Source organism: Ranitomeya variabilis, chromosome 5, assembly GCF_051348905.1.
Source record: "Ranitomeya variabilis isolate aRanVar5 chromosome 5, aRanVar5.hap1, whole genome shotgun sequence".
NCBI lineage: Eukaryota > Metazoa > Chordata > Amphibia > Anura > Dendrobatidae > Ranitomeya > Ranitomeya variabilis.
The window spans coordinates 536,438,354-536,450,931 of NC_135236.1; positions in this window are offsets into that span (position 1 = coordinate 536,438,354).

Here is a 12,578-nt window from a genome sequence, read left to right on the forward strand (position 1 = left end):
AGGACTTATCTTTGCTGAATTGGTCAGAATATCAGGGAAATCCAAGCAGAGATGTGAATCCAACCGGGAACCATTGAAAACTGGCACTGGCTGAAGGATAGAGCCAGGATAAATAGCCGAGCCAGAATAAACGATCAGTGGAAGCAGCTGCTGACTGCTAAATCCAAGGAGCAGCAGTTCCACTTAAATTCACCGGATGGAGCCCAAGAGCAGAACTCACAAAAGTGCCACTTACAACCACCGGAGGGAGCCCAAGAGCGGAATTCACAACAGTACCCCCCCCTTGAGGAGGGGTCACCGAACCCTCACCAGAGCCCCCAGGCCGATCAGGACGAGCCAAGTGAAAGGCACGAACCAAATCGGCGGCATGGACATCGGAGGCAACAACCCAAGAATTATCCTCCTGGCCATAACCCTTCCACTTGACGAGATACTGAAGCATCCGCCTCTAAAAACGAGAATCCAAAATTTTCTCCACCACATATTCCAACTCCCCATCAACCAACACCGGGGCAGGAGGATTAACAGAGGGAACAACGGGCACCACATATCTCCGCAACAAAGATCTATGGAAAACATTATGGATGGCAAAAGAGGCTGGAAAGGCCAAATGAAAAGATACCGGATTGATAATCTCAGAAATCTTATAAGGACCAATAAACCGAGGTTTGAACTTAGGGGAATAAACCTTCATAGGAACATGACGAGAAGATAACCAGACTAAATCCCCCACCTGAAGCCGGGGACCAACACACCGAAGACGGTTAGCAAAACGTTGAGCCTTTTCCTGAGACAACGTCAAATTGTCTACCACATGAGTCCAAATCTGCTGTAACCTGACCACCACAGAATCCACACCAGGACAATCAGAAGGCTCAACCTGCCCCGAAGAAAAACGAGAATGAAAACCAAAATTACAAAAGAAAGGCGAAACCAAAGTAGCCGAACTAGCCCGATTATTAAGGGCAAACTCGGCCAATGGCAAGAAAGCCACCCAATCATCCTGATCAGCAGACACAAATCATCTCAAATAGGTTTCCAAGGTCTGATTAGTTCGCTCAGTTTGGCCATTTGTCTGAGGATGGAACGCTGAAGAAAAAGACAAATCAAAGCCCATCCTAGCACAAAAGGCCCGCCAAAACCTAGAAACAAACTGGGAACCTCTGTCAGACACAATATTCTCCGGAATGCCATGCAAACGAACCACATGCTGAAAAAACAATGGAACCAAATCAGAGGAGGAAGGCAATATAGGCAAAGGTACCAAATGGACCATTTTAGAGAACCGGTCACAAACCACCCAGATAACAGACATCTTCTGGGAAACAGGAAGATCCGAAATAAAATCCATGGAAATATGCATCCAGGGCCTCTCGGGGACCGGCAAAGGCAAAAGCAACCCACTAGCGCGGGAACAGCAAGGCTTGGCCCGGGCACAAGTCCCACAGGACTGCACAAAAGAATGCACATCCCTCGACAAGGAAGGCCACCAAAAGGACCTAGCAACCAAATCTCTGGTACCAAAAATCCCAGGATGACCAACCAACACTGAACAATGAACCTCAGAAATTACCTTACTAGTCCATCTATCAGGAACAAACAGCTTCCCCACAGGACAGCGGTCAGGTTTATCAGCCTGAAATTCCTGAAGAACCCGCCGCAAATCAGGGGAGATGGCAGAAAGAAATACCCCTTCTTTAAGAATGCCAACCGGCTCAAGGACTCCAGGAGAATCAGGCAAAAAACTCCTAGAGAGGGCATCATGTTATGGTTACCCCAATGACCATGGGAAAAAAAATACAAAACGGACTAGCTCTCGGGTGATGGAAACTAAGGTCGACCGTGACCTGAACCTGACCCAACACTTACAGTAGCCGGGGGATGTACCTACGATGCCCTAGACACCACGCGCCAGCCGGAGATCTAACTACCCCTATAAGAGGAATATACAGGCCTGCCTTACCTCCAGTGAGGAACCCCAAAAGATGATAGTAGGCCCCCACAGATATTGACGGTGAGTTCAGAGGAAATGACATACGTAGGATGAACAGCAGATTTAGCACAGTGAGGTCCGCTTACTAGATAGCAGAAGGACAGGAAAGAGTTACTTCACGGTCGACCTAAAAATCACTATTCAAAAACACCATCCAGAAATTACTTTAAACTCCAGTGACAACTCATGCCACTGGAGTAGTAATTTTCTGTCCACAAGAGCTTCCAGCACTGAAGAGTCACATTGCAGATAGCTGGACAAAAATAGCAAAACAAGAAACAAAATTCAACTTAGCTGAACTGGGACTTGAGGCAGGTGAATGCAACAGAATGCTACTAGCACATTGTTGGCCGGCATGTGACTAACAGCCAAGCAGCCTTAAATAGGAAACTCCCCAAGAGGGTGGCGACAGGTAATCAGAGATGGAGGAAGGCACATAAGAGACACTACCATAACAGACCACCGGGGGAGCCCACAAACCGAATTCACAACAGTACCCCCCCCTTAAGGAGGGGGCACCGAACCCTCACCAGAACCACCAGGGCGACCTGGATGAGCACTATGAAATGCACGAACCAAATCGGGAGCATGAACATCGGATGCTGTCACCCAAGAATTATCCTCCTGGCCATAACCTTTCCACTTAACCAGATACTGAAGTTTCCGTCTGGAAACACGGGAGTCCAAGATCTTTTCCACCACATACTCCAATTCACCCTCAACCAACACAGGAGCAGGTGGATCAGCAGAAGGAACAACCGGTACCTCATACCTCCGCAACAATGACCGATGGAAAACATTATGGATATTAAAAGATGCTGGGAGGTCCAAACGAAAGGACACAGGATTAAGAACCTCCAGAATCCTATAAGGGCCGATAAACCGAGGCTTAAACTTAGGAGACGAGACCTTCATAGGAACAAATCGAGAAGACAGCCACACCAGGTCCCCAACACAAAGACGAGGACCAATACGCCGATGACGATTAGTGAACTGTTGAGTCTTCTCCTGGGACAACTTCAGATTGTCCACAACCTGTCCCCAAATCTGATGCATCCTATCAACCACAGCATCCACTCCAGGACAATCCGAAGACTCCAATTGACCGGACGAAAACCGAGGGTGAAACCCTGAATTACAAAAAAATGGAGAAACCAAAGTGGCAGAACTAGCCCGATTGTTAAGGGCAAACTCTGCCAATGGCAAAAAGTCAAGCCAATCATCCTGATCAGCGGACACAAAACACCTCAAGTAAGTCTCCAAGGTCTGATTAGTACGCTCAGTCTGGCCATTAGTCTGAGGATGGAATGCAGACGAAAAAGACAAATCGATACCCATCCTGGCACAGAACGTCCGCCAAAATCTAGACACAAACTGAGTACCCCTGTCAGACACTATATTCTCAGGAATACCATGCAAACGCACCACATTCTGAAAAAATAGAGGAACCAACTCAGAGGAGGAGGGCAATTTGGGTAAAGGTACCAAATGAACCATCTTGGAAAAACGGTCACAAATCACCCAGATGACAGACATCCTACGAGAAACCGGAAGGTCAGAAATAAAGTCCATAGAGATGTGCGTCCAAGGCCTCTTAGGAATAGGCAAGGGCAACAACAACCCACTGGCCCTAGAACAGCAGGGCTTGGCCCGAGCACAAACATCACAAGACTGCACAAACATGCGCACATCTCGAGACAAAGAAGGCCACCAGAAGGACCTAGACACCAAATCCCTGGTGCCAAAAATTCCAGGATGACCTGTCAACGCGGAAGAATGAACCTCCGAGATAACTCTACTGGTCCAATCATCAGGGACAAACAGTCTACCAGGCGGACAGCGATCAGGCCTATCCACCTGAAACTCCTGCAAAGAACGCCGCAGGTCTGGGGAGACAGCTGACAATATCACCCCATCCTTCAGGATGCCGGTAGGTTCGGAATCACCAGGCGAGTCAGGCTCAAAACTCCTAGAGAGGGCATCCGCCTTCACATTCTTGGACCCAGGCAGATATGACACCACAAAGTTAAATCGGGAGAAAAACAACGACCAGCGCGCCTGTCTAGGATTCAGACGCCTGGCCGACTCAAGATAAATTAGATTCTTGTGGTCAGTGAGGACCACCACCTGGTGTCTAGCACCCTCAAGCCAATGACGCCACTCCTCAAACGCCCACTTCATGGCCAGAAGTTCCCGATTTCCCACATCATAATTTCGCTCAGCGGGCGAAAACTTTCGGGAGAAAAACGCACATGGTCTCATTACTGAGCAGTCAGGATCTTTCTGCGACAAAACTGCACCTGCTCCGATCTCCGAAGCATCCACCTCAACCTGGAACGGAAGTAACACATCAGGTTGGCGCAACACAGGAGCGGAAGAAAAGCGGCGCTTAAGCTCTTGAAAGGCCTCCACAGCCGCAGAGGACCAATTAGCAACATCAGCACCCTTTTTGGTCAAATCAGTCAAAGGTTTAGCAATGGCAGAAAAACCCGCTATAAATCGGCGATAGAAATTAGCAAAACCCAAGAACTTTTGCAGACTCTTCAAAGAAGTAGGTTGCATCCAATCACAAATAGCCTGGACCTTGACAGGGTCCATCTCCATAGATGAAGGGGAAAAAATATATCCCAAAAAGGAAATTCTCTGAACTCCAAAACTACACTTTGAGCCCTTTACAAAAAGAGAATTAGCTCGCAAAACCTGAAAAACTCTCCTGACCTGTTGAACGTGAGATTCCCAGTCCTCCGAAAAAACAAGAATATCATCCAAATACACAATCATAAACTTATCCAGATATTCACGGAAAATATCGTGCATAAAGGACTGAAAAACGGAAGGAGCATTTGCGAGACCGAAAGGCATTACCAAATACTCAAAATGGCCTTCAGGCGTATTAAATGCGGTCTTCCACTCATCCCCCTGCTTAATCCGCACCAAATTATACGCACCACGTAGATCGATCTTAGTGAACCACTTAGCCCCCTTTATACGAGCAAACAGATCAGTCAGTAAAGGTAACGGGTACTGGTATTTAACTGTAATCTTATTCAAAAGTCGATAGTCGATACAAGGTCTCAATGAACCATCCTTTTTACCTACAAAGAAAAATCCTGCCCCTAGTGGAGACAACGAGGGGCGAATATGACCCTTTTCCAAGGATTCTCTGATATACTCCCGCATAGCAGTATGTTCAGGTACAGACAAATTAAACAAGCGACCCTTAGGAAACTTACTACCGGGGATCAATTCAATAGCGCAGTCACACTCTCTGTGGGGAGGGAGAGAATCAACTTTAGGCTCTTGAAAGACATCATAAAAATCTGACAGAAATGCTGGGATCTCAGAGGGAGTAGATGAAGAAATAGGAACCAAAGGTGCATCCCCATGAATACCCCGACATCCCCAGCTCAACACAGACATAGATTTCCAGTCCAAGACGGGATTATGAATCTGTAACCATGGTAATCCAAGCACTAAGACATCATGTAGGTTATATAATACAAGGAAACGAATAATCTCCTGATGGTCTGGGGTAAGACGCATAGTCACTTGTGTCCAATATTGTGGTTTATTGCTAGCCAAAGGTGTAGAATCAATACCCTTCAGGGGAATAGAAACTTCCAACGGCTCCAAATCAAACCCACAACGCTTGGCAAAGGACCAATCCATGAGACTCAGAGCGGCGCCAGAATCCACATAAGCATTCACAGTCACAGATGATAAGGTACAAATCAATGTCACGGACAAAAGAAATTTTGACTGCAAGGTACCTGTAGAAAAAGATTTATCAACCTTTTTATCAACCTTATTTATACGTTTAGAGCATGCTGATATAACATGAGCTGGATCTCCACAGTAGAAGCACAATCCATTTTTGCGCCTGTAATTTTGACGTTCGCCTCTAGACAAAACACGATCGCATTGCATATGCTCCAATGCCTTTTCAGAGGTCACCGCCAAATGGTGCACAGGTCTTTGCTCAGAAGACACCGCCATATGGTGCACAGGTTTTTGCTCAGAAGATACCACCATATGGTGCACAGATTCTTCCTCAGAAGACCCCGCCATATGGTGCACAGATTTGCGCTCCCGCAAACGCCGATCAATCTGGATAGCCAATTTCATGGCATCATTCAGACCTGTAGGCACAGGGAACCCCACCATGACATCCTTCACGGCATCAGAGAGACCTTCTCTGAAATTAGCTGCTAAAGCGCACTCATTCCATTTAGTAAGCACCGACCATTTACGGAATTTCTGGCAGTATATCTCAGCTTCATCTTGCCCTTGGGAAAGAGCTATCAAGGCTTTCTCAGCCAAAATCTCCAAATTAGGTTCTTCATAAAGCAACCCCAAAGCCTGAAAAAACGCATCTACATTTAACAACGCAGGATCCCCTGGCGATAATGCAAATGCCCAACTTTGTGGGTCGCCGCGCAGTAGAGAGATAACAATTTTAACTTGTTGAGTCTGATCACCAGCAGAGTGAGATCTCAGAGACAAAAACAATTTGCAATTTTCTCTGAAACTCAAAAACCGGGATCTGTCTCCGGTAAAGTATTCAGGCAGAGGAATCTTAGGTTCAGACATTGGAGCACGTATAACAAAATCTTGTAGGTTCTGTACTTTTGTCGCAAGGTTATTCAAACCCGCAACTAAACTCTGTGGATCCATGTTTCAAATGGGTGTAACCCAAGCATTCAGAGGTTAAGAGGAGAGGAGAAAAAAAAAAAAAGGCTGAAGACTGCAGTTTAAGCAAGGAATACAAATGATCAAACTAAGGTGCACTTTCAAACACAGAAAAAAAAAAAAAAAACCTTTTCTTCTCCTTCCTACTTTAGTGCATATTTTAACACATAGATTTTTTACAGGCCGGCCAAACTGTTATGGTTACCCCAATGACCATGGGAAAAAAAATACAAAACGGACTAGCTCTCGGGTGATGGAAACTAAGGTCGACCGTGACCTGAACCTGACCCAACACTTACAGTAGCCGGGGGATGTACCTACGATGCCCTAGACACCACGCGCCAGCCGGAGATCTAACTACCCCTATAAGAGGAATATACAGGCCTGCCTTACCTCCAGTGAGGAACCCCAAAAGATGATAGTAGGCCCCCACAGATATTGACGGTGAGTTCAGAGGAAATGACATACGTAGGATGAACAGCAGATTTAGCACAGTGAGGTCCGCTTACTAGATAGCAGAAGGACAGGAAAGAGTTACTTCACGGTCGACCTAAAAATCACTATTCAAAAACACCATCCAGAAATTACTTTAAACTCCAGTGACAACTCATGCCACTGGAGTAGTAATTTTCTGTCCACAAGAGCTTCCAGCACTGAAGAGTCACATTGCAGATAGCTGGACAAAAATAGCAAAACAAGAAACAAAATTCAACTTAGCTGAACTGGGACTTGAGGCAGGTGAATGCAACAGAATGCTACTAGCACATTGTTGGCCGGCATGTGACTAACAGCCAAGCAGCCTTAAATAGGAAACTCCCCAAGAGGGTGGCGACAGGTAATCAGAGATGGAGGAAGGCACATAAGAGACACTACCATAACAGACCACCGGGGGAGCCCACAAACCGAATTCACAACAGCATCAGCCTTAACATTGTTAGATCCCGGAAGATACGAGACCACAAAATCAAAACGGGAGAAAAACAGGGACCATCGAGCCTGTCTAGGGTTCAGCCGCTTGGCCAACTCGAGGTAAATCAGATTCTTATGATCGGTCAAGACCACAACGAGGTGCTTGGCTCCCTCAAGCCAATGTCGCCACTCCTCAAATGCCCACTTCATAGCCAACAACTCCCGATTACCAACGTCATAATTGCGCTCCGCAGGCGAAAACTTTCTGGAAAAAAAGCACACAGTTTCATCAAAGAACCATCAGAATTCCTCTGAGACAAAACGGCCCCTGCCCCAATCTCAGAAGTGTCAACCTCAACCTGAAAAGGAAGAGAAACATCCGGCTGACGCAACACAGGGGCAGAAGTAAATCGGCGTTTAAGCTCCTGAAAGGCCTCAACAGCCGCAGAGGACCAATTCGTCACATCAGCGCCTTTCTTCGTCAAATCGGTCAGGGGCTTAACCACACTGGAAAAGTTGGCAATGAAACGGCGATAAAAATTAGCAAAGCCCAAAAATTTCTGAAGGCTCTTCACCGATGTGGGTTGAATCCAGTCATGAATGGCTTGGACCTTAACAGGATCCATTTCTGTAGACGAGGGAGAAAAAATAAATCCCAAAAAAGAGACCTTCTGAACTCCAAATAGGCACTTAGACCCCTTCACAAATAAAGCATTATCACGAAGGATCTGGAATACAATCCTGACCTGCTTCACATGAGACTCCCAATCATTGGAAAAAATCAAAATATCATCCAAATACACAATCATGAATTTATCAAGATAATTGCGGAAAATATCATGCATGAAGGACTGAAATACAGAAGGAGCATTAGAAAGCCCGAAAGGCATCACAAGGTATTCAAAATGGCCTTCGGGCATATTAAATGCAGTTTTCCATTCGTCATTCTGTTTAATACGAACAAGATTATATGCCCTTCGAAGGTCAATCTTAGTAAACCAACCAGCCCCCTTAATCCAAGCAAACAAATAAGAAAGCAAAGGTAAAGGGTATTGGAATTTGACCGTGATCTTATTAAGAAGGCGATAATCAATACAGGGTCTCAAGGAGCCATCCTTCTTGGCAACAACAAAAAATCCCGCTCCCAATGGTGACGAAGACGGCCGAATATGCCCCTTCTCCAAAGACTCCTTGACATAACTCCGCATGGCGGCATGATCTGGCACAGACAGATTGAAAAGTCGGCCCTTAGGGAACTTACAACCAGGAATCAAGTTAATAGCACAATCACAGTCCCTATGTGGAGGAAGGGAACTGGACTTGGGCTCATCAAATACATCCTGGAAATCCGACAAAAACTCAGGGACTTCAGAAGAGGGGGAAGAGGATATTGACATCAAAGGAACATCACAATGTACCCCTTGACAACCCCAACTAGTCACAGACATAGATTTCCAATCCAGCACCGGATTATGTTACTGTAACCATGGAAAACCCAGTACAACAACATCATGCAAGTTATGCAACACCAGAAAACGGCAATTTTCCTGATGTGCTGGAGCAATGCACATGGTCAGCTGAGTCCAATACTGAGGTTTATTCTTGGCCAAAGGTGTAGCATCAATGCCCCTCAAAGGAATAGGGCTCTGCAAAGGCTGCAAGGAAAAACCACAGCACCTGGCGAATTCCAAGTCCATTAAGTTCAGGGCAGCGCCTGAATCCACAAATGCCATGACAGAAAAGGACGATAATGAGCAAATCAGGGTCACAGATAAGAGAAATTTAGGCTGTACGGTACTGATGGTAACAGACCTAGCGACCCTCTTAGTACGCTTAGGGCAATCGGAAATAACATGAGCAGAATCACCACAGTAAAAACACAGCCCATTCTGACGTCTGAATCCCTGCCGTTCTGCTCTAGTCAAAATCCTATCACATTGCATAGGCTCAGGACTCCGCTCAGAGGACACTGCCATATGGTGCACAACTTTGCGCTCGCGCAGGCGCCGATTAATCTGAATGGCTAGAGACATAGATTCGCTCAAACCAGCAGGCATGGGGAACCCCACCATAACATCTTTCAGGGCTTCAGAAAGACCCTTTCTGAAAATTTTTGCCAGAGCATCCTCATTCCATTTAGTGAGCACAGACCATTTTCTAAATTTCTGGCAGAATAATTCTGCCACTTCCTGACCCTGACATAGGGCCAACAAGGTTTTTTCTGCATGATCCACAGAATTAGGTTCGTCATACAATAATCCGAGCGCTTGAAAAAATGCGTCTACATTAAGCAATGCCGGATCCCCTGATTCAAGGGAGAATGCCCAGTCCTGAGGGTCACCACGCAGCAGAGAGATGACGATTTTAACCTGCTGAATGGGATCACCAGAGGAACGGGGTTTCAAAGCAAAAAACAACTTGCAGTTATTTTTAAAGTTCAGAAACTTGGATCTGTCCCCAAAAACAAATCAGGAGTAGGAATTTTAGGCTCTAATGCCGGAGTCTGAACAACATAATTTTGGATACTCTGTACTCTTGCAGCAAGTTGATCCACACGAGAAAACAAACCCTGAACATCCATGCCAGCGCCAAAATCCTGAACCACCCAAAGATTATGAGGAAAAAAAAGACAAAACAGACTGCAGAAAAAAAAGTGGCTCAAAATTTTCCTCTTTGCCTTCTTTTGAGATGCATTTAATTCATTTGTGGCCAGTTGTACTGTTATGAACTGGTGGTTTAGGAGCAACATGGGACGTGCTCTGGAGGAGGTGGTACCTGTACTGACCACAGTTCCTGAGCTTAACACAACACTAGAAGTAGCTGTGGGATGTTCCTGTCACTCCCTAGACACCTCTTCACAGCCGGAGGACTAACTGCCCCTAAAGATAGAAACAGGAAAGCTATCTTGCCTCAGAGAAAATCCCCAAAGGATAGGACAGCCCCCCACAAATATTGACTGTGAGTGGAGAGGGAAATGACATATGCAGAATGAAAACAGGGTGTATCAAAGGAGGCCAGTCTAGCTAGATAGATAGAACAGGACAGAATACTGTGCGGTCAGTATTAAAAACTAGAAAAATCCACCACAGAGTTTACAAAAATCTTCACACCTGACTAAAGGTGTGGAGGGTAAATCTGCTTCCCAGAGCTACCAGCTTAACTGAATAAATCCATAGAGACAAGCTGGACTAGAAAAAACATAGAAAGTGCAGAAAGATTAAGTCCACAACAAGTGGACTGCAAAAGAACAAAGCAAGGACTTATCGTTGCTGAACTGGTCAGAATATCAGGGAAATCCAAGCAGAGATGTGAATCCAACCGGGAACCATTGAAAACTGGCACTGGCTGAAGGATAGAGCCAGGATAAATAGCCGAGCCAGAATAAACGATCAGTGGAAGCAGACGCTGACTGCTAAATCCAAGGAGCAGCAGTTCCACTTAAATCCACCAGAGGGAGCCCAAGAGCAGAACTCACAAAAGTGCCACTTACAACCACCGGAGGGAGCCCAAGAGCGGAATTCACAACAGGAGCAACAGCTTGTTAATACTTTTTCATCTGAGGATTTCAAGCCTGTGAAAGACAAACTTGATAACACCATCTCTGAACTTCTTAATAACCTACAAACCAAAAAATGGAACAAATTCCTACGTGATACAGAAGATTATAAGAACAACCAGGTATACGGATGGCATTCTACTGGCTCCTTCAGAAACTGCAGGTCTACATGGCGAGTATACAGTCCTACCTCCACCAGCTCAGAAAGCGATTTTGGCACTTCACATTCAACTTTTTTAGAACCACGTCAGGCCCGGCCATACCGAGGAAGACATGGAGGGCGAGGCGACACAGGTCTAGACCAACACAAGATGACAATGAGATCACAGGTACAAATACATCTACCAACATTGTCTACAATATCTCAATGCACTGCCTGTCTTCCTCCGAAATTATTCTTTTACAGAAGGGACTAACCTTTTGCCCTGTACCACGCTTTAATACCTTTCAACTTGACCAAGAGTTACACCATTTCATTAGGACTTTAAGGTTGAAGGCCCATTTCTCTAACCAACCACCGGTAAACCTTCCTGTTGCGGAACCCTCATGGATGCTTTTTGCTCTAAAAGCTCTGAATCTACGCATTCCGAGCTCTTTTCAACCACCACGATCATATCACCCTGTTGAAACATATATTGATCTTGTTCAAACAGATGTTAAAGCTACTTTGGAATCTATAGAAAGGGGTCAGTTGAGCATTAAAAATAACCTTACCAGTGATGAGTATAGGTTGTTAATATCACTTAAATCCAGAAAGGAATTAATTATTATCCCGCAGACAAAGGGGCTCAATAGTGGTTCTAGATCGAGCATATTATATGGATGAGATACCTTCACAACTGAGTGATTCTAATACATATTTGCCTATATCTAATAATCCTACATTATATATAGCCAAACAAATTAAAAGTCTAGTAACACATCATTGCCAACTAGGGACAATTGATGAGAAACTAGGGGAATTCTTAATTAATCAGCACCCAGTCATCCCTGTATTTTATACCCTCCTGAAAATTCACAAGAATTTATCAAGACCCCCCCGGACGTCTGATAATGGCCTCCACTAATTCCATTTTATCTCCGTTAGCGATCACACTGAAAAAATCTTGTCTCCGCTTGTCCCGCTCATCAAATTGTATCTTAAGGATGCAACCGACTTCCTAGCATCTCTGAATCATTTAGGTGTTCTACCAACAGGCTGTAAATTAGTAACTATGGATGTAAATAGTCTTTATACCAGTATTGGGCACCAAGAAGGACTGGAATCTGTGATTTCCTTCCTCTCTAAACACACTAGTTTCTCTAACGACCAATTGAATTTTTGTAAGGATCTACTCACATTGATTCTTACTAAAAACTTCTTTCTCTTTGAGAATCAGTTCTTTTTTCAGATAAAAGGAACTGCCATGGGGTCCAATGTAGCACCCACAT